The 21,485-nt window shown below is 39.0% G+C and overlaps 1 pseudogene; it reads left to right on the top strand.

Moving 5' to 3' along the window:
- The first annotated feature begins 4,708 nt into the window (after positions 1 to 4,708).
- LOC150003234 (armadillo repeat-containing protein 1 pseudogene) lies at positions 4,709 to 12,419 on the top strand (annotated as a pseudogene).
- Positions 12,420 to 21,485: the final 9,066 nt, after the last annotated feature.

Raw genomic sequence — 21,485 nt, 5'->3', positions numbered from 1 at the left:
CTTTTCCTGTGGCTAGAACTCCACTATTAAAATATACTTTTTTAAAAATTTCCATTTCTAAAAAGAGTAGAGTATAAACTCTTCCACCTAAAACAACTAGCAAAGCTTGACAATTTCTTTCAAAATTATCTTCACAGGCACCAGAAAGCTATGGAGGCAGTCAGAACTAGGGAGGCCCAGATGTTGGAGAGAGGGGATGTACATGAGGTGACACTCTGAGCTTCATTTCCTCTCAAGGCATTTCCTGATGCAGAAAAACTGCAGATCCCCAAACTCAAACACCACACTCAAGGCAGTGGCCAAAAGGCTCAAACACTGAACCGAAATTTCAGTAGTCTTTAGTTTGGGGAATTCAAACTTGAATAAACTTGAGGACCCAAGGTCCTGAAGAAGTGGAAAATACACTGAGGTGGGCCCCACAATCCACAGGTGCCATATTATGTTCTTGGGGTTTCTTATGTGCTTACAGAGATTTAAGAGGACAAGTTTATCATGGCATTCCCTTTGCAGGAGGCAAAGAGGTGGTTACAATCTTGTGCCCAGTTCCTCACCCATTGGAAGGACAACATTGTACACATGGAAGGACCTCTGGATTAAGTACAAATTCCTGATTGTGTTCAAACTCTAGAAGGTAGTTTTATGGATTCTGTGGAAGCAGCTGCCAGGCTGACATTTACTCTAACTCCATTCCAGACATTAGAGTGCTAGGATTTAAAACACCATTCTTAAGTAAATTGCAATCACACTACTTGAGCACTAATAAAAAGGCTGATACTCTTCTTTTTGGGGCTGATGTGATTCCACATTGTTCATTAGAAACCTCCAGAGATTTCACAAACCTACTGAGGAATTCTGTTCAAATAGTCACATTCTCTCTCAAACTTCTGTTTAACCAAAAATACCTCATGCTGCAATTTAGGCTCCTGTCTCTCACTCTGTTTTCAGAAGGAATAGGAAACAAAGTCCCACACTCTGTGAATAATTATACTTTTACACAGAAGCCTCAATTAGCCATTCTCTTGGGAATAAAGTTTCTGTAAACGAACTCATTCATGTTGACAGTAATTTTTATTTCTCAGAAATTTCAGAAAGCAAAGCTGCCTATGTTTGCAGCTGCAATGTAGTTTCTGTTCATGCAAGCCCACATAAAATTTCCTTACAAGATACTGTGAAACCTGTCTTCTGCCTAATTTTCTTTCTTCTTTTTTCTGTACACATATATTGCTCTGAGATTTTAAGTTGGGACAGAAGCCATTTCCCTTTTCTCCTGGGCACTCCATTAGATTATACTTCCTCAGGCCCATGAAATATGGATGATAACTGATTTACCCTACTTCTAGGCATGACCCATAAAATTCCCCTGAGTGATTCTCAGTTTTTTCTCCTTACGTGCCAGTTAGAGAAACAAGTAGATCTTAAGACAGAAGCAGCCTGGGTCCCTGATGGAGCATGTGGAAGGCTGCCAGCCAGGACCATTCATGGTGGATTGTGAGGTAAATGAGAAATACACTTTTGTTGTACGAGGCCATAGGGAATTTAGATATTTTTTGTTATAGAAGTTAGCCAGATACCATCACAGAGAGACTGGAGCCAGGATCTTCAGGTTGTTAAGGTCACATTTACTTTCTGCAAATAGACTGCCTGGGTCCAGGTCATGGCTCTGCCACTTGTACCAGTTATGTGACCCTGGGATACTCTGAAGGATTCTGGTTCCTGGATGAGTATGCGGAAGGCTGTTGGACTGGGAAATGAAGGACAGAAAATTCCTTTATTGCATAAAGCCAATGAAAGTTTTGTAGTTGTTTATTACAGTGATTTGCCTATGCTAACTAAATCAGAAGACACTGAACTTACGAAAAGTCATGGAGGCGTGGAAGGATTCCAGAAAGGGTAGCATTCAAGGTTTGGAAATGTGCAGAAAGGAAGCTATTGATAATATATCAGTTTTCTTGTTCATGAATAATTTGGGCATATAGGTTTGTTAAGCGGCACGGTGACCCTCCTTTCCCTCCTCCTAGGGACATGCACACAGCATCCTAAATAGTTTCTTTTGCTTTGTATAAATACATCTCTGTTCTCTACCCCTTTCAAAAAAAACTAATGACTAAACTGACTAGGCTCATTCATACCCAGTTGTTTCTTCAATCAGGAATTAGCATTTTTAAGCCTCTTAAAGTATGGAGTTCCCCACTTTTCAGTAAATAGGTAGAAGACTTTCTCATTTCTAAAAGCTGGCTGGAAGGCAGATCTGATGGCAATTTGGGGATGTTTGGGGTGGGATGGGGAACCATGCCTGCTGTAGCAGATATCCCTGTCTCTGGGATGCTTCTGGACAGAGGATCTACCTTGACTTTCTTCCTTTCCTAGGACCCCCTGCCAGCTCCAACCTCTCAGGGTCTACAGACACAAACTCTCCTTCCCGCTATTCCTCTAATGTCTTTCCTTGGAGACAGCTTGGTCCTAATATCTCTAATCTTAAACCAGCTCTGTCCTTGCCTATCCATAACACTGGCCTCATGCTTCTGACAAATGTGGCTTTAGAACACATTGGATGACATTTAAAAATTTTCTAGTTGGGTAAACTTTATGGTACCTAAGTTCCTGCTGACACAGTTTTCTCATCCAACAATGGAATTATGGGTTCAATTGAGTCCCCTCCCCTGCCCCCTGCCCCAATTTATATGTTGAAGACCTAACCCCCAGTGCCTCAGAATATGATCTTATTTGGAAATAAGGTTGTTACAGATGCAATTAGTTAAAAGGGGGCAGTAGTGGGAGCCCTAATCCAATATCACTCATTGGTATCCTAGAAAGTGGAAATGTGAGCACAAATACAAACACAGGGGAAACACCAAGATGAAGACACAGGACTACAAAGCCAAGGAATGCCAAACATTGCCAGCAAACTATCAAAGGCATAGGACACCTCTCCCTCTCAGCTTGTGAAAGGAACCAACCTTGCTGATGACTTCATCTCAGGTATTTCTAGCCTCCAGAACTGTAAGGCAGTGCATCTCTCCTGTTTAAGGCACCCACCTGTGATACTTTGTTACAGCAGCCCCAGCAAACTAACTCAAAGGGAACAACACTATCTATGTAACTGGGCTGTTCTGAGGACTTCAAGAGGTAACACTTATGGTGCTATAGCAAGTGCTTAATAAACGTCAGTTGTTAGGGCTATTTCTACTAGTACTTATTTACTGAACATTTCATCGATCAATTGTATCATCTGAAGTGCAGCCCCATTCTGCCTGCATTATTTTCATCCCGGATGAAAGTATCTGATGAAAAAATCAATTATGTTGGAACCCATCTCCTTAACAAACTTTGCTACATGCAATGAACAATATTAATTGATCTTTCATATTTCTTTCTTTTGAGCTAAATGAGCCTTGATTGTTCCTTAATGGGTCTTAAGGCCTTACCTTCTAAATCATCTCTGTAGTGGGTAAGAAAGGCTCTTCGAGTTCTTCAGTAAAAGAATCTGACATGGTATCAGCAGTAGCCAAGACTAATGTGATACGTGGGATGACCACATGAGCAATTTTTATTCCCCATATGCTCTGCCAAATCTGATGTCTGCCCTTCTCTGCCCTAAGTGGCTGACCCTGTGAATCACTTGGCCACTCTCTTGGTGACTGGTGTCTGGATGGGTTGAGCCACCGACAGATGATGTGAGGGCAGCAAGAAACACAGGGTGAGGTACTTCTTTCCTTCTTCCGTCCCTTCCTGCTTTGGCACTTTGCCTCCATGATCACAGGGCCTGAGAAAACACTGCGTTCCTTATCACCTCAGGCCTAGAGACAGTGAAGGCTGCAGGCTGTTCCTAGTCCCTGGGGGCCTCCCCATCTTTTTTGCTTGCCTCCTTAACCCTTACGCATCCCTTGCATTGAAGTGTCTTCATCTGAACCACCCAAGGTGGATTCTCTCTTCCCTGTACCCTGATGCATTCCTGAAGCTAGAGATTGCCCCTGAAGCAGATCCTGAGGCAAGGACTGGGTGCAAGGAGTTTATTTGGGAGTTGTTAGGGAAGTAGGGGGTTGTTATGTGAGGCGGGAGACAGCTAATTAGGGCTGAGTTAGCCAGTTAAATAGCATGTGACTGAGGCTCAATCCTGAGGAACTCTGAGAAAAAGTGTCAAATGTGCCTCAGAATTACCTCACCTGAGGGGGGAAGGAGCTGCCTGTCCCCTCCTGAGGGATCAGTGGGTGGAGAGCCACTCCAGGGGCTGCTAGTCACCGGGACTGCCAGCCTATCTTGTCCCCAGGCTGCACAGCTTTGCTCAGGGTGGAATCAAGAGCCATGGGCCCCAGGCTCAATGTGTGCATATGGGTGCTGCTCAGAGGTCAGCTACAGCCGACATCGAGTCTACATATTCTTCCTTTTAGACATATTGCTAATATTCTCACTTTAGAGAAGCTTCAGTCACATCATCTCCATTGGATATCATCAAATGACACTCCTACCTGTAGTTTATCATTTTCCATTTCCCTTCTAAGCTAGTTCTCCTTTCCACTCATGGGTTCTTGTACTTTTCTTCACGGAACGTTATTTGGACACTTGCAATTTTACCATGTCATTCTGAATTCTGATTCTCTCCATTGCATACTGAAAATATTACTGTGATTCTCGTTATCCAGGGGCTACTCTGGATAGTCAGCAGTTAGGTTTTCCTCAGGTTTCATGTTTTTCAAAAGCGTGGGGCTAGATGTATAAATCCGTGGTGATTAATTTCAAATGCTGCGAACTGCGGCTGCAGCTACGACCAAACATATTTTTTGGTCACCTAGATGGGGCACTTATCTCCTCCATTAACGTTTATGCTGTATCCACCCGGCACCCGGAACTGAGAGTATATTGATGCACAGAATAGTCTTGAGCAGTCAGAGAAGAAGTACATCAATTAAGCAGAGTGTGACAAGTGCTTGCATGAAGAGAAAGGGTATGTATGTGCCTCTGTGTGTGTGTGAGAGAGAGAGAGAGAGAGAGAGAGAGAGAGAGAGAGAACGCGCGTGCGCGCGCGAGAGAATGATTATCTGTTCTGAAACCAAGAGGAGCCGGATCAATGAAGTCTGAGCTGAGATGGGGCTGTGTGGGTTAAGGGTGCTGAGGAGCAGGGACTTGGATCAGGGTGTTACAAATATTTAAACAGACACAGGTGAGAAAGAGACCACGCCTTTGGGGAGAGGGAAGCAGTCTAAAACCTAAAACCGGCTGGAGCACAGCCACGGTGTAAACGGTGGAAACCGAGGGTCAGGAAGGGGAAAGACGCAGGGTCAGCAGAGGGCAGACTCCTGGCTTCCTGCTTCCCGACTTGACTTCTGAGCGCCCCATGAAGAGCCAGAGTGAAACATCTTGCTTCCACTTCTGCTTTTCCCCCCATGTGCACTTTGCATCATTTAGGAGATGATAGCTCATTCTCTTTGAACTTGAGCAGCTTCTTTAAAAGGGAGATTGAGATGATTCTAAGTCCTTTAGAAACAGAGAAGATGCCTGTGTGCTTACGAGACTGCTAAAGTAACCCTGACTCAGAGCGTCCCTGCTTCTGCTGTTGTTCATCTGTCCAGGAGGGCATGGGCTCTCTCATGCTTGGGTTTTCTTCTCTGGTGCCGACAGCATCCCTCCCTGCCCAGTGACGGCCCCTGCCTCTTAACTCTCCCAGCGAAGCCAGGTGCAGGCAGAGTCTGTGAAACACTCGTTATTCCCCCCAGCACACAAGGAGGTAGAAGCTTACAGAGAGAGCTTGTGTACAGGATAGAAATGAGGCACAGAGTCACTTAAACATTGCAGCCCTGGATCTTCTTGCCTCATTTTCCCCATCAGCCAAAAAAAAAAAAAAAAAAAAGCCAGGGTTACTGTTAAAAGTGTTATCATATGAAAACAGCGTTGCCCAGCAAAGATGAGTGCCATCTAAATTTTAACTACTCATTTTTTCTAGTCAGTCCTACGAAGTGATGATTGCCAAGTGATGAGAGTCTCAACTGGGTGTAAGGTACAGCTGTGTCATTATAAAGTCCCACCAATGCAGGTGCAGTGACAACGTGGACTCAGTCTCATGATTTTAGATGTGCATTCTGAATCTTTATAAAATAGTTCCCTCAGACTCACAACTTCATTTATACCAAAGTGATATTTCAAACTGTTCCCAAAGAGCCACAAGCCTTCACTGCCTTTGCATCTTATAATTAAGGTCTGTAGTTGCATATTTCTCTTCTCAGGTACTGCTTCCTCTGTTTTCTGAGTCAGGAGGTGTCACTGCTCTGTAAACACCCTCCCCTCTGCAGAAGCCGTGGGAGGTTCTGTCTGCCACATCCCAGTCCTCAAACTCAGCTTCAGAAAGAGCAGGAAGGAAATCAAGATGCAGAATAAATCCACCAGTCCTTTGCCTCCTTTCATTCCGTGGACAGCCTAATTATCTACTCAGCCAAATACCAATTACCTGTAATCAGTGTTACAATGAGTTCAATAGCAGATGGGCACTCAATTGATTTCAAACAGACTCTTAATTGTTTCTCCTTTTTTAGCTTCCTCCTTCTTTTGTGTCTATATCTGGCAGTGTAACTCTCTCTCAGGTTCCCTAACCTTCCTTGCAACTTCACCAAATCAATAATTATGCCTTCTCCCAGCTTCATGCTTCAAGTGTTTCATAATTGGAAACCTTGCAATGAAACTTCCAATAAGCAAGGGACATCCTGCAAATTGGCTTGGAGACAACTATCTTTGGTCACTTGGACTAGATAAATGGGTGTTTCAGTATCCAAGTCTTATTCCAGAATGACTTTTCGGTCCCTTTTATCTCATAATTGTTGCTTTGGGGTTTAAAATACATTGGGATTTAGGGTGAGAATAGTTTAACTACCAAATATTCCTTGGGTATTTCTATGAATTCACCTGCAAACACATGTATCTGCATATTTATAGTCATGTGTAGGGATAACTAGAACATATCTGAGTTCTAGGCCATTTCTATGGTCTGTGAGAAGTACAAGCTCACAGGGACCTTTCTATAGAGATGCCCTTTTTCTTTTTTTTAGCACAAGGTGCTCTATTCCAGATCTTCAAAAAAGCACACCTGACTCCACCATTAATAAACTGTCCTCTTTGCCTAGTGAGTCAGCCATAAATACACTATAAATAGATGGCTATTTGTAAGTGAAAGACTTAGGTCAGTTGAAAGAAAAATTGTCAGTAGCTCTGCCCCTAGTCAGAAAGACAATGGGGAGCTGCGGTCATGGAAGGAGGACTCCTGATGGAAATCAGAGTCCCCTGGAGGGTAGGCTAACCATAAAACATCTAAAATACCCCCACCTGGAGGTCTGTGGCAGCTGCTCATACTGTGGACTGCTAATTCCCAAAGAGAATTGCCTTCTGATGAAATACAATGTTCATACGGCATATCATGTCATCTTTGAAAGGAGAAGTAGGTTGTCTTAGGTTGAGTTCCCCTAGGAGAAAGCCTCTGGGACGAGGACTTGAATGTTAAGTAGTTTATTTGTGAGGTAGTCCCAGGAAGCAAGGGAACTAGGATAGTGATTCAGGCAAAGGAAGGCCGCCAGCGCAAGCTGAGTTCATGAGCAAGTTACTGCTGTGGGCAACTAGGTCTCAGTCTTGCTGGGGACCTCTGGAAGACAAAGATAAAGTTGCTTCAGCATTGTTGCCTACTCCTGTTCCCTACAATTCACCCAGCAGCTAGGAAGCTGCAGTCTTTACCCATCAACTCTTGTCCATCCTTGGCTGAGAGATGCTCCCATGGGTATTAGTTCTTTACCACTTCTGTCTGCCCCCTCCACACACACACAGAGGCTTTGTAGCCTGAAATGGCCATGGGGTACACAGGCAGGGCAACAATTAGCATCTGTGTGCCCTTCAGCTGCCCCACAGAAACATACACTCAGATATGCCTAAGAAGAGATGAACTTGTAGATGTTTCAAATACAGGGGAAAATCCACAGAGTTACAACAGACTGAGTAACATCTGTACTAAAATGTGGATGCACTTGATTACTGAGGACACTCAGATGGTGATGGGAAACGTGAGGAAAGGAAGAGTGAGAGTAAAGAAGAAATACTGTTCTTGAAGTTGTGAGTCCTCCAAAAGGTCTTAGGGAACTCTGTCACAAAATCATAGACCTTATTGAAAGAAAAGGAAATGATCATCCCTCAACCATCCATCCAATCAGTATTGACTGAATGGCCTGCTGTTGGTAGGGTTTAAATGGGAAATCACCTTATTTTTCTAGAACCAGTCCAAAGGCAGTATCTTTTATACGGATTCTTCATTCCTACTCTGGACAAAAATTTGTGATGATACCACAGATTTCTGGTCACTCTTAGTTTTAAGAACCATCTAATTTTAGTAATTGTGATTTACAAATTAAGTCACAAATCTTATTCTATTATTTATAGGGAGGGGAAAAATGAAACCACATAACAAGTCCTCTTATATTCTTAATATCCAAAGAATTCCGGTCATTATTTAATTATAGGACTCTTAACAGTATCTCATATTGAATCTTCAATTTAAGATATTTTATTTGGCTCTGTCTGGTATGGCTCAGTGGATTGAGCTCTGGCCTGAGAACTGAAAGGTCACCAGTTCGATTACCAGTCAGAGCACATGCCTGGGTTGCAGGCCAGATCCCCAGTTGGGGGTTTGCAAGAGGCAACCAATCATTGCTTCCCTCACAGATTGATGTTTCTTACCCTCCCTTAATCCCTCCCTTCCTCTCTTTCTAAAAGTAAATCAATAAAAGTTTTTTAAAGTTAAGATATTTTATTTGTATAAACACTTTCATTTGGGGTCATTAGTCTTGACCTTTGATTTAAAAATAATACGTGCACCCTGATTGGGTTCAGTGTGTTAGGTGTTATCCCACAAACAGAAAAGTTTCTGGTTGGATTCCCAGTCAAAGCACCTTCGGGTCCCCAGCTGGGGGCATGTGAGAGGCAACAGATCAATGTTTCTCTCTCACACTAATGTTTCTTTCCCTCACTTCCTCCCTCCCTTCCTCTCTCTTTAAAAATAAATAAGTAAAATCTTTTAAAAATAAAAAATAAAAACAATACTTGTTTTCAAATGGTTTGAAAGTGATCAGAAATCTCAACAGCGTCTTACCTTGAAGTGGGGCTGCTCTTCCCTCTCTCTAAGAGTCTCTAAGATTGCTGAGCTAACCTCACTATGTGGACTCAAGTTTAAGTTCATGAGCAAAGAAATCAGTGAACCTACCCATGTACATGCATCACTTGTTGTTCAAAACTGCTTATTATACATTCTCCAAGAGAAGTAATATATTTAGTAATCACTCATTCTATTAGAGTTCTTGAGCATATTTTTAAAATATCATATAAAATAAAACAGCCACCCCAGAATACAACAAGGATGCCAGCCTGTTAAACCAAGCACGCCGTTGTCCAGAGACAGCCAACCAACCTGGAGTCTGCACGATCCTTCCCCTTGTGGGAAAGCCACCCTCCCCTCCACACCCCCACTCTTATTAAGGATTTCTTGACCCAAGGGTAGGTAGGACGACGACCATGTCCAGCTTGAAGCAACTAGAGGAGCTCGAGACCTTCGTCCATTGTCCTTTATAAGATTGTAAAGGGTCTTAAGTCTGAGTGGGAGGGATTGTTATTTTTTATTGTTAAAATATTTAACTAATTAATTAATTATTTTTTTTAAAAAAGAAGAAGAATATATGAAAGGGTGAGCCATGGGCATGGACTTGGGGAGGGGATTGTCGGGGAAGGGGGGTGCTGGGCGGAGGGGAGCAGAGGGGAAAAAATTGGAACTATTGTAACAATATAATCAATAAAATATACTTTAAAAAAAAGAAAAAAAAAAACAAAACAGCCAGATAATAGGACCTCTTTCACCAGTATTGCCCCTAACTTGACATTGTCAAAAAAAACTAAAGCTACATTCCTTGTGTGAAAGCAACTAAGAAGTTAAAGATCATTGTTTCATTCCCCTTCTTAAATTGCTAGTTTGTATAACATCTCCCATACTAAAATGGAAATACAGTCCTAGAACATGATTCAGAAGTATTAAGAATCCATCTTTGCCACTGTATGTGTGGGGACTTATCTATGAACCCTAGTAAGAGTTGATCAAAACTTTATTTCAATCAGAAGTGAAGCTATGTTTTATTCCATGGATCTACTTCCATATAATATGATGGAAATGAAGGTATTTGATAACAAAGGAATTACAACTCATAACTTTTGAAGTAGCTGACTTAACTTCATTTATTTAGTTATTTTAGGGGGTGAGAATAAGAAACATTGAGAATTAATCATAATCCCAGTTCTTATACACTTAAGATGCCTTTGTACATAGTTGTAAAATATACATTAAAACGTCGGAAATGTGAGCCCTGATCAGGTAGGTCAATTGGGTAGAGTATTGTCCTGATACACTAAGGTTGTGGGTTTGATCCCCAGTAAGGGCACGTACAATGCATAAATAAGGAGAATAACAAATCTCTCTCCCTCTCAAATCAATAAACAAAAAAATTAAAAAGAGTTATTATAAAAGAATATCACATGAAAAGAAACTTTGGAGATGTGTAATTATAACATTTAAAAAGATTTAGGTGTGTGTGGTAATGACAAAGCTCTGAAACTGGGAGTCTGGATTTTATCCTGGAAAGAGTGTGAGTTTTACATGGGTCAATAACAGCTTAGCAGCTGTATGAACCTTGCAGACAAGTACCTAATTAGTTCCTAATTAAAAAAAAAAAAAAAGGAAATACCATCCCCCACTCTCCACCATACAAACTCACAAAACCAAAAGTCAGTCTTATAGGTTTACTAACAGAAGCAATGCTAGCTCCTCCCTTACAAGCAAGTCAGGGATCAATATCATAACATATTTCTATAGTATTCTATGTACTGCGTGATTTGAATGAACTAACATCTGGTCCCCTGAATGAAAAATGAGTCCTTTATGAGGAGAGAATGTAATTGACCATTTGTAAAGGTAATTGATACTCCTTTTTCCAAAAACAGATAAAAGTGACTAATTCGTTGTAAATCCAACATTATTCTTGATAATCTAAGAGAGAGATAATACCTTAATGCTCAGCAAGCAATGCTCTGGAACAGTATAGTAAGGAGAAATTGATTTGACTTTTTAATTCCCCCAGATGAAGAAGTCAATGTAAAATTAGAGCAATTAGAATGTACTATAGTAGTAGTTTCTCTCTGTCTTCCTCTTCACTTCCATTATCTTTCAATCCCTCCTTTACTCCTCCATTTCCATCTTTTCCTCTCTCCTTGTCTGTGTGTCTGTTTCTCTCTCACACACACACACGTATGCGTACTCTTCAATGTATAATCTTAATAAAACCAAAGAACAGTTCATCACAGTCATTTCTAACTCAAAGAGCCATATAACACATTAAATTAGTGGAAACTTGTCGGTAATATAACATTTCAAATGTAGATGTTACTACATTGCAATCATATACTTATAAACTAAAACCAAGAAGTTCATTTAAATAAATGAGTCATGTAACTTTTGAGTCACATAACTTTTAGTTCATTAGTACTTTGTAAAAATATACATTAAGACTAACTTATGAAAATACATCAGGGATTTGAACTTCTGGTCAAGATTGTGGCTTAGGTAAACATAGCTCAACTCCTCACACAACCACATCAAAATTACAACCACATCAAAATTACAATCAGAATGACAGAATAACCATTATTTAGAACCATAAGAAATTGAGATGAATGGAAGTCCTACAGTTATGGAATTAAAGAAGAAACCACATCAAGCTTGGACTACAACTCTGAGAGAAACAAAACTCTAACCTCTGAAATCTATAACATTCAATCTTCCAATATGACAGATAGTGATAGTTTCAATGAAATAAATTCACATAGAAGAAAAGCTGTTTTTTTTTCCTGAGAACTACAAACAAATGTGGCAAAATAGTGGTTTTGCATAAAGATTGTCTTGATGGTATGTCTTGGAGAAATCTATATAAAAAGTCTTTGTTAAAAATTAAAGGTGTTACTAGCTTTACTCTTAAGTGGCTGTTCAAAGATGTGTGGTGTGAATCCATTCAGATTTGAAAGCAGAGGCTTCGGCATCAGTGATAGCATCAACCAAGTGGAGAAGAGATGCTGGTCTCATTCCAGGATATGGCTGTGAAAGTAAAACAGAACCCACAGCTGCCCAACTACCTGCCTGAGGATGAGAGCCCCATGAAGCAGCAGAACAAAGCAGTGTCCTGGGCAGCTGCTACCCACAGCGTGGGGCTAGCTGGCTGAGCACAGATGCAAACTTTTTATCCAGATTGTTACGCTGGTTACTTCAATTTGGGGTGCAAGGGCTGTGTGAAATGAACAAGGGGCCAGTTCTCCATTGTTGTGGTGAACTGTCAAGTGCAATTTGCAATAAGGTATCATGAAAAGTTTCTAGATTACATGATTGCATGAGCAGCATTTTACATTTCGTTGGACATTTTGCCCTACTAAGTGGTAAAAAGGACAGAGGCCACAGGCAGAATTGCTTTGTTGATGAGGTATTTTGGTTTTGTTTTCCTTTATTTAATTGCTTCACTTTTTTATAAAAACATGGGTTCACAGTTAAACCAAACATATGCATATACAGTTTCACATTTTATTTTACATGAAACATTTGATTAGGAAAACTCATTTCCTCCTCAAGCCTCAGAACCTATCTGAAGAGATCTTTTTTTTTCTTTAGCTGAACTTGTGCATGAATTACTGAACATTTTTCTCTGCTTTTCTTCATAAAAGATATCTGTTTAGGTACTCTACAGAGTTAAAAACATTTCTCATCATCCCATTTTTGTGCCTTTAAAAAAATTTTATCAGCCATGTTTATGAAATGGTCATTACTAATGACATTTGTGAATTAAAATGTTCATTTGAATGTAGCAGCCACCTAAAAATACAATTCTACAAGAGAAAAGAAAAGAAAACACATCAGTACATTCATGGAGGCTTTTGAATGAGTTGTGTTGAACAAATTGTATTTTCTAAAGTAATGTCTCTATATAATTTATCATTTCAATCTAATGTAAATAATTTAATATCTGTCATAAATCTTTGGAATCATAGATTTTTAAAAACTCTCATGATGTATAGAACATGCCTTCTATCAAGGACCTTTATTTTTTTAATGTTTTGAGGACAGGTAGAATCATATAAGACCTATTAGCTACATGATATCTAATTGAATATGGAATGCACTACTTAAAATTTCAGGTTCTATAGTTCAGTGGTTATATTTTTATTTTGAATAATATGTGTTTAATGAGGACTTTATATAAGTAAAATGAACTGATAGTTTTAAAAACCTCATTAAACAATTTCAATAAGTCAATTGCAACCTATAATTTTAAGTTCTGGAATACAGCTATGGGGGTTGGGGGTGTGTGTGTGTGTATGTGTGTGGGGGTGTGTGGGGGTGTATCTAAAGAAGTGAGTTAATTTGGGGGACAGTCATGGGAATTTGTGTTTCCTCTTCTGCCTGTTGTTAAAGTAAACATTTTATGAAATTACAACATACATGAAGCACAGAGTATACAGCTTAGTGAATTTTCACAAAGGAAACACATTATTCTTTATTTTATTGATTATGCTATTACAGTTGTACCAATTTTTCCCTTTGCTCCCCTCCACCCAGTAGCCCCCTTCCCTCAAGTAGTCCCACCCCCTTAGCTCATGTCCATGGGTCATGCCTGTATGTTCTTTGACTTCTCCCTTTCCTATACCATTCTTAACTACCCCCTTATTTTGTACCTACTAATTATGCTTCTTCATCCCTGCACCATTTCTCCATTTCTCCCCCTTCCCCCTCCCAGCTGATAACCTTCCAAATGATCCCATACCTATGATTCTGTTCCTGTTCTAGTTGTTTGCTTAGTTTGTTTTTGTTTTTATTTTTTGATTCTGTTGTTGATAGTTCTGAGTTTGCTGTCATTTTAATGTTCATAGTTCTGTTCTTCTTTTTCTTAAATAAGGAAACACATTCTTGAAGCCATAGTACAGATCAAGGAGAAAAGCGTCAGAAGCTTCCCTCAAGCTGTGCCTTAGTCATCAACTCCACCAAAGATAAATCACTATCCTCACTTCTTTCATCAGAGACTCATTCTGCTTGCTTTTGAACTTTATATGTGTAGAATCACACAGTCTGTATTCTTTTAGGTCAAGTGTCTTTGATGCAACATTACATCTGTGAAATTTATTCATGCTGTTGTATGCCACATTCTTTCACATTCCATTCTACTGTTCCACTGTGTAATTTGGGCTGTTTCCAGTTTGAAACTATCAGAAATAATGCTGCCACGAATGTTCTAGCACTTGTCTTTTGGTGACCACATGTAATGATGCTCTATTGTTGGGTATACAGATACATAAGAGATTTGCTATGTCAAGTGTATGTGTATATTTGACTTTAGTAGATAGTTCTAGTCTGCTTTCCAAAGTAGTTATACAATTTACATTCCCACCAGTAGCTTATGAATTGCTCACATCCTCATTCACATTTGCTGTTATCAATGTTTTTCATTATGGTCATTCTGGTGGATGTGTAATAGCATCTCATTGAGACTTTATTTTGCATTTCCCTAATAATTAATGAGTATGAGCATCTTTCACATGTATTGGCTGCTTGGATATTATTTTGCGATATAGCTGCTCAAGTCCCTTGTCCATTTTCCCATTGAATGATCTCTCCTTTTCTTAATCATTTGATGGAGTTCTTTGTAAATTCTGGATAAAAGTTCCTTGTTGCATATATGTATGTATGTATTGAAATATTTGTTCACACTCTATAATTTTCTTACACTATCTTAATAATGATTTTGATGGACACATGTACTTAATTTTTTAATTAGTCCAGTTTAGATATATTTTCATTATATCTATTACTTTCTGTGTCTTGCTATAAAGGTTTTTGCTTCCACCAAGGTCATGCACATGTTCTTCAAAGCTTAGATATACAATCCATCTGTAACAGATTTGTGTGTATTACAAATGGGGTCCAAATGCCTTCAGAGAAGGGAATTTCAATAGACTTTACAGCCTTTGCTTCTGAAGGACATCAGATCTTAGCAATTCCAAGGGGCTAAAGAAAACTAAGAGAAACTGATTCAACAGCTGTATCAGTTAGGGTATGGGATGGTCAAGCATCTATTGAAGGAATCTTTCTAGTGAATGTTATCTTGTTAACTGTTATTCAAAAACAATCTGAATCAAAAGGGTTCTGTTAAAAATTAAACCACTAATTTACACAGAAAAGCAAAATAACTACTTTTTCTCTGCTGGTAACTCTTAAATTCTAAAAGAATCCAAATTCTAAGAATAAAGAAAGCAAAAACTCCCCAAACCCTCAGCACACACATTTAGAAAAGCTTCATAGACCAATGTTGTCCAGTAGAAAATATAATGCAAACCACAGCTTCATTAAAATTTTCTGGTAGTCACATTAAAAATAAAAACAAATCAGGTGAAGTTAATTTTAATAATATGTTTTATTTAATGTAAAAGATCCAAAATATTTTTACTTGGACATATGGCCCTAGCCACATTTCAAGACCTTAATAGCCATATGTAGCTAGGGGCTACCATATTGGGCATGAACACAGTAGCCTCCTTCATAAATATTATAATTTACATATTTACAGATCAACCTATATTGTAGTTATATTATAGTCACATATTAAGAATAATGCAGTGGTTCTCAACATGTAGCTTCTGGACTTTTCACACAGGCATCACTTAGGATTTTAAGAAATGAAAATTCTCAACACTACCACAAAATCAGAATCTCTTGGGGCTAGGTCTAACAATCTGTCTTTCTATGATTTTGATGTGTATCCAAGAACCCTGGGGATAATGGGGTTATTTCTTTTTTATACAATGATATTAGCTCTATAGTACAATGTTTAAAATATACTGTCTTGTCTGAAGCAGAGCATTATTGGAGGGGGTTACCTCATAGTCAGGCTACCATCTCACATATTCCAAATGAAACCTCTCATGGTCTAGTACTCTCGGCAACAGACATGTGGGAGAAAGATTTCTTTGTTTGCTTTTGATTCCCAATTGCCATAGGCATCTATTAAATTTGCAGAAGCAAAGACTTGGCCTACACAGAAAATAATCAGAGCAAGAAAATTGTATTATAGAGAAAAGCAAATAACTGCTTTTCTTTAATTATCTCTGTATGAATAAAGTGAATATATAAAGAGGTGTTGGAAGAATCTTTATTTTTTAAAGACATTCATTTCTTTGGCTCAAGGTGTATAATATGGGAGACACAATTTTATTAGATTACTGTCTCCCCATCAGCAGGGAGATCTCCCCATGTTTCTCACTAAGGTAAACTCAGCTCCCAACGTTGTGCCAAGCACCTAGTAGGTCCATAACAAATATTTCTTGAATGAATGAATGGCTGCTTGATAAACCCTTCTCAATTGCTCAGATTTTGGTTTAGAAAATCAGTTAGTTTAATTGCTAGGGTTCTTTCATTATTTCAACACAAAACAAGTTGAATCATTCTGTTTTCTTCTTTTCAAGTAGCATTCCGCTTCTTGTCAAAGGATGCCCTGCCATCTAAAAGTTCATATGGAAGAGATGCAGTTTTCAAGGGAAGTTCTTAAAATATATTAGAATATAACCCCGTAGGGGTAAGGTTTGTGTTTAGTTTGCTGCTGAATCCCTAGCCTTTAGAACATTGCCCATAATACTATCAGTGCTCAACAAATATTTGTTGAAAGAATAAATTTTATCTTTTAAAAAATTCTTTTACAGCCCTCTTTTCTCCACCTTCTATACACAGTCATGGAAACCCGTCTATTTTTGTGTTTACCCAAGCTATTCGATTCACCTGCAATGCCCACCATCTTACCTTCTCCAAATCTTCTGAGATCCCACCAGTCTTCTCCACCCAGTGAAAGTCTGCCCCTCCCAGAAAGGCTCCCCAGAGACTCAAGGTTATCTGAGTCTCCATAGTCATGTCTAAATCTCCGAACTTCTACGCCACTCAATCCAATGCTTGCTAACATGATGTCTTTCATTTATTCTTTCTGCATCACTGCATTTCATAAGCTTTCTCTTGCAATATAGACTTGACTTCTTGAAGACTAAAACTATGGTATACATTTAGTTTGACTGTTTTTTAAAATCCTCCCCACACTTAGCTTAGTGTTTAGAACATATTAGACATAAGTATGACCTGGCTGAAAAAAGAAGCTTTTAAACAATATTTTTGGCCCAGAACAGTCCTAATTTAGTACTGCTATCCTGGCATAACTTTTTTATTCACAATCCAGTCCTGATTTGGACAATAAATTATATGTTTTTCCAAGTGTAGGCCAACATTGATATAATAAAACACTGGCCATAAAGAGTCTCCAAGTTCTTGACAATAGCCCATAATGTGAGAACTGTTTGACCTTTGTCATCAGTTGGCAGTACAATACCTTTGCTACTTACTATATTTATTTGGATTTGTAAAAGAAGAAGATAAATTAGGTAGTATGGCAACTTGGATAGGTGGCTTGATTAATCTTTTCAGAACTTTCAAAATATTGTTTAAAAACCTTTCTGAGAAGACAAAGAAAAAGTGGCCTAAACCTTAGACGCATGTTGTCTTACTTTATACTTTTAGAGCCTTTGCACACATGAATTTAATGCCATTTGGCCAGCCAGAAAGAGAAGCTAGAATAAAATTAAATATTTTATATGGTAACTGTACATCTCCTTCACCCACATTAAAATCCATGCTCTTTAGTTATCCCTCAACACCCAAAGACACTCCCTTCCCTTTCTCATGAAAACAAAAACACTAGTTGCAAGAATCAATGGGAACTTCATCCAAGAAATGTTTGCAGACATGACATTTGGTATGCTTCCTAAGAGAGGGGTAATACTGATCGTAATTTCCATTGACTTCACATTTTCCACTTTCTTTTAAGTGCTTTTCATTTTCTTTCATATCAAACTCATGGAACAGGCAGACTAGGTGTTTTCACATTGCTTCACTTTGTACTCAGAAACATCAATATGTGAGCTCAGGACTGTACTGAAGCCTGAATGGGATGCAACCAAAAGTGACTGGGGTCTCCTGACTCCCAAATCAGGTACGTTTGATTCTACCAAATGGAAATTTCATGAAATAAAATGCCAAACTTCCCATGAGGTTTACTGCCATGAGATTTAATGTGCCTTTAAAAAAAAACATATAAAAATAATTGGAAGTTGACACAAAAACCATCTTCCAGTTTTTCCTATCTTTCTTAGGTTACAGATGAGCAAGGTAAGTGTTTTATAGAGATTCTGAGTAGTTTTATGTTTTCAGTACTATGTGAAGACATGACTAAAACTTTCAATTAGAAACAAAACCTTTAGGAAGGCAGGTGACATGGGCCGTGACAATATAACACCCATCTCTGTATCCCTGGAACTTCACCCAGATTTTGGGCTCTTGCGGTGAATGCCACATAAGCAAGAAGCACATCAGCTACTAAGACCTATACATGTGTTTGGAATACACAGTCCTGATTGTGTCAGCAGAAGCCCTTCCAGGCCTAAGGGCTCAGTGCATACTTCCACTTTTTCAGTTACTCCTTGGTTTCTACTGCAGACACTCTCCCTTTTTGACCACTTCCTATCCTAAGGAACAGGTGCTGAATAAAATAGACTGGGAGCTCTTTAATGGTCCTTTCCAATTGCTTCCTGTGGGGGACACACCTGCCTGGGGGCATAAGAAACAATCCATGTGGTAGCACAAATATCTAGTAGCAGAGAAATAGAATGTGGTGCCTCTCTTACTCCACTAACTCTATTCATTAGGGGACTTTAAAGAAATATTAAGCTTGTGAGTGAAGGGAGAGAGAGGGCTTGTCTGCTATGGTTTGTTTTTCTCTTTTTTAATGTGCAGAGACCAGGATACTGCAGGGAAAGGTATGGGACCATTGTACACAGTAATACTCTCCAAAACTCCACCCTTTTAAGTTGTTAGGCTTTATGGAAAACTCTAATTGCCTATGATGGATAAAAGAATTCCTATTTCATAGGTGGGAAACCTGGAAGACTTGGAAAAATTGGACTATCATGCCACATGGAAGCAGAATGCCTTCGTCTCTGTACATATGCATATTTGCCATGGAGACATCGCATGTTGGAGGAATGGAAGGAACTGATCTTCACACACCTCGTTCTCTCACACCCATGGCAAACAACACTTAAAAATCTCCTTTAACTTACTCAGAGATCATCTCTGAGTTGCAAAACTCACTGTACCAACCCCTGCCGCCCATTTAGTTATTTATGCTCTATTTATTGCACAGAGAATGCAGACCTTTTCACTGCTTACAGCTATAAAACCACTGCCTAGCTCATGAGACAGATCACTCATTGCCAGCACCCTAGAAGGCTGCTGTGTATCTTCCAGAGTTCTGTAACCATAAAACAGCTTTTGAGTTCTCAGATCACAATTTAGTTTTGCCTGTTTTTGAATGCCATATAAATGGAGTCACACATACATACTTTTAGGTGTCTGGTTTCTTTTGCTCAACATAATGTCTGTGAGATTCATCCATGTTGTTGTATCAATAATATGTTCTCTTTATTGTTGCACAATATTCCATTGAATGAACAGACCAAGATTAATCATTCTTCTGTTGTTGAACATTTGGCTTGTTTCCAGTTAGGGACTGTTATGAATAGGTCTGTTATGCACTAATTTTCCTTGGATATAAGTCTGGGGGTAGGAGGACTATTGATGGGTCATAGTGCAGCTTTTTGAGGTTGAATTGTTTGCATAGTTCCATATTACACACACACACACACACACACACACACACACACACAATATCTTTGCTGTGCCTATAGCTTTAGTCAATCCAGTATCCACTAGGCTTTTAATTTTTACTAGGGGAAAAAATCCCAAGCAAAAAAACCAACAAGCAAAAGCAAAAATGAGACAAAAGTTATTTTCTTTGACATAAAATAATCAAATTGCCATGCAGATAGAATTTACTTTCTGAAACTCATCAATCTAAAGCTATCAATACATGTTGTTTATTTGAACTTGTCTGCAGGCTAGATTAAATTTGCAGGTTGCCTACAAATGTGTTTTGATTTCCTACACAATCAGGTTCTTTGTTGTTTGCATATTTTTGTTTGTTTTTAATAAATCAATGTTTAAAAACTGGCAGATATAATATCAGAAAACTCCAGCTTCCAAGCTTCTCTAAGAAATTAGATATGTAGTAGAGCAGTGCTACATTCCCGTAGAGAAATAACAGACTGGAGTTAAGTGCCAATGCATTTAGAAAGGCAGAGTGTGCCCTGTTTGCACAGTTCCCACCACCACCTACTCTTTCTTATACTGCCTAGTCTTTGTGGGCACGAGAACTCCATGACTTGTCAGTCAAACTTATTCACATTTGTCTCATTGAGAGTACAGGGTCTTGATAATTCCCAAGGTAAGAGTGCTCTGGACAGTTAAGAAGTTGTCTTTTTTACATAGCAAATTATGGAATATGTGGAAATCTTTCTAAAAGTACTATACACTAGCCTGCTTCCAAGAAATGGATGAAATATGAGGGACAGCTCAGCATATGTTGAATCTCTGTGTTAAATGTCCAAGAGAAAATGCATGGAGAGGAGAGCCAGTGAGCTTGCTTTGACCAGTGAAACTTCACTCAGGATATGCACCCACAGACCCAGTCTTCTCATCAATATCTATTAACCATGTGAGCAGGATATCTGACAACGAGAAAAGCAGCCCCTCCAATCTGTTCAATTAAATACTTCCTGGACCAAACCCAATTCCATTGATGCACTGGGCAGTTACTAACTGCATTTAGTAATATTCATGCTGCCAAAGTTAATTCATTTTGGAAGTATAAAGACTAGATAATCTGAAGGTTCTATATGTTAAAATATAAATATATCCTGGGTACATTTTTTAAATAAAAATTGGCTCACTGGATAGTAAGAGAAATATCTGAGCACCCCCTCCCCCACCAAAATAAACGACAGAGGAATGGAACCAGAGAACCCCTACAGAGAGTAAATTAATGAAAAAGACAGGACAGACCTAAGGGAGTGTGGCAATAACAACACTGATCCGGAGACCAAGTCTTGGGCCCTTTGCAAAGCAAGGCAGGGCAGTTAAGCCCAAGAGACAGACCTAGAATGGAACTTCGAAAGAGTATGAAAGTTATCCCTGACTTTATTAATAGGAAGTAAAGCAATGTTCTCCATAGGAAATATCCTCAACTTAAGCCCTAAGGATTCGCACATGCATAATCATGTATTACCTAGCTCACAAGAAAAAACATCGCCAAGAATAAAAGTTGACAAAATAATAAACTGGTTTCCATACCCATTGTACTTCATGTATTATAATTAGCAGATAAATACAAAATTACAATGTATAAAATGTAAAAATAATTTAAAATGAAATAAAGATTAGGATGAGCCAACTGTCA

The sequence above is a fragment of the Furipterus horrens genome, unplaced genomic scaffold (assembly GCF_987537825.1).
Source record: "Furipterus horrens unplaced genomic scaffold, mFurHor1.1.pri manual_scaffold_8, whole genome shotgun sequence".
NCBI classification, from domain to species: Eukaryota; Metazoa; Chordata; class Mammalia; order Chiroptera; family Furipteridae; genus Furipterus; species Furipterus horrens.
Note: the sequence above shows the minus strand (reverse complement) of the source record. Positions and strands in the feature narration are given on the sequence as shown.